This window comes from Palaemon carinicauda, chromosome 1, assembly GCF_036898095.1.
Source record: "Palaemon carinicauda isolate YSFRI2023 chromosome 1, ASM3689809v2, whole genome shotgun sequence".
NCBI classification, from domain to species: Eukaryota; Metazoa; Arthropoda; class Malacostraca; order Decapoda; family Palaemonidae; genus Palaemon; species Palaemon carinicauda.
This window is the reverse complement of record NC_090725.1, coordinates 271,898,103-271,902,829: the sequence shown is the minus strand read 5'-3', so window position 1 is coordinate 271,902,829 and position 4,727 is coordinate 271,898,103. Positions and strand designations below refer to the sequence as shown.

Here is a 4,727-nt window from a genome sequence, read left to right as displayed (position 1 = left end):
AATATAGAAAAGAAAGGAATGAAATAATTGAGCTTCAACAACCTTACTAGGAAGACCTAAAGAAAATATTAAGATTATTTTTATTTATTGAAACAATTATAGAAAAAAAATTAAACGTGATATGGAGGAAAAGATAAAACAGTATAAGGAGATAATCTTTGGAAGCGCCGTTGCAAAAGCTATGCCTCACCCCTGAACTTACGTTACATACCTACTGTAGTACTTACCTAATTATAATGAATTTTCTGCATATTGCAGCGCTTTGCACCTAGCACGCTTCTAGTAGTGTGCCCACTGCCCACAATCAGTGTTGTGGAGAGAGCAACGAGGAACCTGGAACTTGTAACCAGAATTCCATTTAATTCAGTAAGTGAGAAGACGATAGCCCTGATTAGAAACATTAGAATAGAAGCCGTAATTTGTGTTGATGATATTATGTTTCCTAGCAACAATCGATACTAAGTAGAAAGAGCTATAAGCAACTGCCACCGTTTGGAAGAACTAAAGAAATTTACTTTTAGCACAAATCCACAGAAGTCTACGGTCTTAGTAATTAGATTATTAGACACAAAAAAGAAGAGGTTAAAAAGGTGAATGGATGGTTAGAAATTGAAGGATAGAAACTGTTAAGGAATATAAATACTTGGAAGAATGGTACTCAGAAAAAGGAAACCATAGTCTCAGCATAAGCAAAAGGGAAGCAAAAATAGAATACATGATACATGACTAGGAAGTATGGAGACAGCAACAGAGTAGATTTGGCATTGCTAGTGAGAATAAAGGTCTATGAGACAGTAGTAGTACCTACAATGTTTGCAAATACTGATACATGGGGTATATTGAAAGAAATAGAGAGTATATAGTACAAAATTATGAAAGGAATATTTGAACATGTTGCTATCACACCTTACTGGGGGCCAATAGCAGAGGCAGGAATATGGCCAGTTGAAAATAGGATAGAGTATAAAAAGATGATGCTTTTTCATTGCATCATAACATCAGATGACAAACGACTAGTTAAGGAGGCAGTGAAAGATAAAAAAAAAGAGAACCCTATGGAGAATGTGTGGAAGGGTAACATAGAAATATGCAATAAATATGATATTAAAATTGAAGTAGTAAGAAAGCATAAAAAGCAAGAGCTCAAAAAAGAAATAAAAACTAAAGTGGCAAATGAAATTAAAAGAAAAATAGAAGAAAAGAAAGCAGAAATGACCAAACTGAGGTTTGTGAATAGCCTAGTAATGGCAGAAGAGACTACATAGAACTTAACACTAATGAGGCAGTAATAGTTATGAAAACAAGGTTAGATATGCTAGAATTAAAAGAAAATTATTGAAACAGGAATGATAAGGATAGGCTTTGTGTGTTGTGTAGGGAGGCAGAGGATACTACTGAGCATATGTCTAAATGTAATGAGTTAAGGAAATTTAGAAATAATAACATAGAAATGGGGAATTTAGAAACAACAAATCAAGAGATTGCTCGGTATATTAGAAAGGTCCTAGAAATTGGAAGTAAAAGTATGCAAGCTCTGCTGTCTGCGTAGGAGGCGACCAATGATAATGAAGTTTCTGCAGATTGCTGCTTTTTGCAACTATTACGCGTCTTCTAGTAGTGTGCCCACAATCTCCAGTGTTGTGGAGAGAGCAACGAGGAACCTGGATACCTGTGAATTTTAACCAATTGACTATTTCCATGAGCTACAATCTCTAGACAAATTAAAATATCGTGAAAGGGAATGGAATAGAACGAAATTAGTAGTCAAGTAAGTGCGAGTTAAGTCTGCATCCAAAAAAATACCTCTAAAAAGAAACAAGATGCCCTAATAGAAGGACTCCTTACAAGCTTGTACATTGAGCTGAAGGCTAATGTATGTTATGTGATGTACCTAGGGTCGTTAGATCAACACTAACGCATGTATTACCTTTTAAACCTTTGTGCCATATTAAATAGGCCATTGTTGAATTGCATTGTCCTGATTAGTCGATGTCACTTAAGACCCCAAGGAACTACATAACGTAGAAGCCATCTATCCAAAGAAATCCTGTCGGCTATTGTATCCCTGTACGGCATTTATGATAAAAGGTAAGGGGTGTTTGGATGATAGCGGCCACCTGTGTATATTATAATACAGTAAAACTTAACCTGTATTATTATGTCTTACTTAGAATATGGTAGTGTAAGGGGGGTCGCAGGGGGGCGTTAGCCTCCCCGTTAAGTAAGTAGGTATGGACACGGCTTGTAGGTTAGGTTAGTGGGGAAAGTATAGGTTAGTTGATGTCTATTTTTATTCAACATGTGAGGAACTGGCCGCTGATATACAAAGGCTCCAAAGGTGATTAGGAAGGCTGGGTTTAAAAGTATTATAGGTCGTGTGTATTTGCATTAAAAGTAAAACTGACTAGGTTTGGGGTTGGCGTCCCCCAAAATAGTAAGGACATGGTAGGTAAAGACATCATCCTAAGTTGGGTTATGGGTGTATGTATGATAGCTGGCACCTGTTTGTATTATTATGGCTAACTTAGAATACGGCAGTGTAAGGGGGGTCGTTAAGTATGTAGGTAAGGACATGGCTTGTAGGTTAGGTTAGGGGGAAAAGTTTAGGTCCCTATTTATTCAACGCATGAGGAACTGGCCGCTGATATACAAAGGCTCCTTGGGTTAAAAGTTACTATGAAAATTTGATGTTTACTTATGATGATACTGTGGTTAAGATTTACCCATACAAAGAAATGTGCCTTTGCTCTCAAATAGGGAGACAACATAACAAATTGTAATGTTTCAGTTAACGTCATGTAACGATATAGTTATAACTGTAAATTCCTTACATATGCAATGTAAATAGAATGGGCTCTCCCATTTGTCAAACAGTTTTAAAGTAAAAGCTGTGTTTACATTGCTCAAACTTTTCCTTAAAGTTTTTTGGGATAGGTTAAAGCTGGAAGGGTGGATGACGCATAGTACACGTCAAATTCTTGCCGTTGATTCTCAAAATGGAATCGACTCATTTGCATTATAATAGATTTTCTTTTTCCAAGTCATGGCAAATTTCAAATATCTCATTTAAAAGATAATTAGGAAGTCTAGGAGATTGAACTTAATTCATTCTAGGAGGCCAATTGAACGCTAGTAAAATTACAGTATAGTATAACACAATATCCCTAATGAAATTAAATATGAGGTTTTCCATATATCGTTATACTGTAGTTGATTTAAATGATTTTGGTGAAAATATTTAGAGGAAGTCTGTATTTTAGAAACTGTGGATGTTTAAGAATTCTAGAAGTTAGGACTGAAATGTGATGTTTTAAAAGGGATTAAACACAAGGTTCCCACCTAACCTAATGTAGTAATTGTAACTGTACCTAACGTAGGGAGCTGTGTGTTTTGGTTATGATATCCTCCCCTTAGACATCTGTATCCTTAGATTAGGCCTTCCCTGCATTTATTTCTTGACCTGCTTCCCTTAGAAACTTGGTTTGTTTCTATACCAATACAAACTTTTGTTCTTTAATAGAAGTATACTTTCAGCGAGGCTGGCTAATGTTAAAACTTAATGAGGTGACGGTAGTTAATTGGAGGGTAGCGGATAGCTGAAATTCCACTTGGTTTTCAACTGCAAGATAGTACATACATACTTGCTACGTCCTCATCTTCCTTTTTTCAGGTTTGCCTTTTCTTTCAGATAGATATGTTGGAAGTTCCATCGTGTGTGAGGAAAATGTAGAAGCATGGAAGGATTTGCAATTGTTTCCCAAAAACTGTTGCTGTGTGACAGTTTTCTGTGCAAATCTGCCAATATTCGCATTCTTGTTCCTGTTAGACAGCATTCTTGTTTGCTGTTTATTCCCTTGCTTGTTTGGTTCTGTGATGCTGATAACAACATAATCCTAAGTAGGTTGGTATTCCATAGACATCAATGTGCTCCATATAAGGAAGAGAGTTTTTCTGTGACCAAGCGTAAAGGCACTAAGGACTTATCACTTGGTTTGTTTTGTCTTCAGAGTTCCACTAGAAATGTCTGTAGAAGGCAAACTTCAAATTCCTCCTCCTCCACTGCCTCATTTTTATGAAATTCTTTGCTCCTCCTTCTTGGGAGGATCAAGTAAAAGAAGTCTTAGAATACCGATTGATATGGGTTGCATATGTGCAACTCCTATCGTCCTATCGTTTCTTTCCCCATGGGATAGCTAGTGCAGTACAAGGATCCTCTCTATGTGAGGGTGTGTCAAAAGTTGTCACATAGCAAGAAGAAACATTGATACACACGGCACTAAAGAGGTGTCTAAGTTCTCGGCAGGGGTGACAAATATTTTACCTCGGCTCATTCTTGTACCGGAAGAAATAAGTTATATTGTCCAATAGTGGGAAGGAACATTGGTATACGCAACTCTCGTGAGAAGTTGAGCTCATGTACTACTGGTTGGGATGAAGAGCACTCCCCTTCCCACCTTTCCAGATGATTACTCTCTTTAGGGAGAGAGAGGGAAATGGTGCATGACGAAAGTTGTCTCCAAACAGTGAGAAAAACTGGTACCCGCCTCTTCAGCATGTAGGTTCAGTCTTGTACCAGGAGAAATGATTGCCAAAAATTGTCTCATTTTGGGAAGAAATGGGGGTACACATAACTCTCAATCTTCTACCAAATGCTGTACTGCTTTTCTACCCAAAGAAGAAGGCTTTGTCTAAGATGACTAATCATAGTACAGTTCTCTATACGTGTG

The 4,727-nt window shown here is 37.2% G+C and overlaps 1 protein-coding gene across 4 annotated transcripts in view; it reads left to right on the top strand.

Annotated features, from left to right (window-relative positions):
- Nucleotides 1-1,542: 1,542 nt before the first annotated feature.
- Nucleotides 1,543-4,727, top strand: part of LOC137656459 (uncharacterized) — a 30,424-nt gene continuing 27,239 nt past the window's right edge. For 2 of the 4 annotated variants that reach the window (XM_068390641.1, XM_068390633.1), the window contains exon 1: nucleotides 1,543-1,768. The gene's annotated coding sequence lies outside the window, so the exon portion shown is untranslated. Of the gene's footprint in view, nucleotides 2,089-4,727 lie in introns of all 4 variants that reach the window. The other 2 variants (XM_068390654.1, XM_068390646.1) reach the window with 1 other exon arrangement.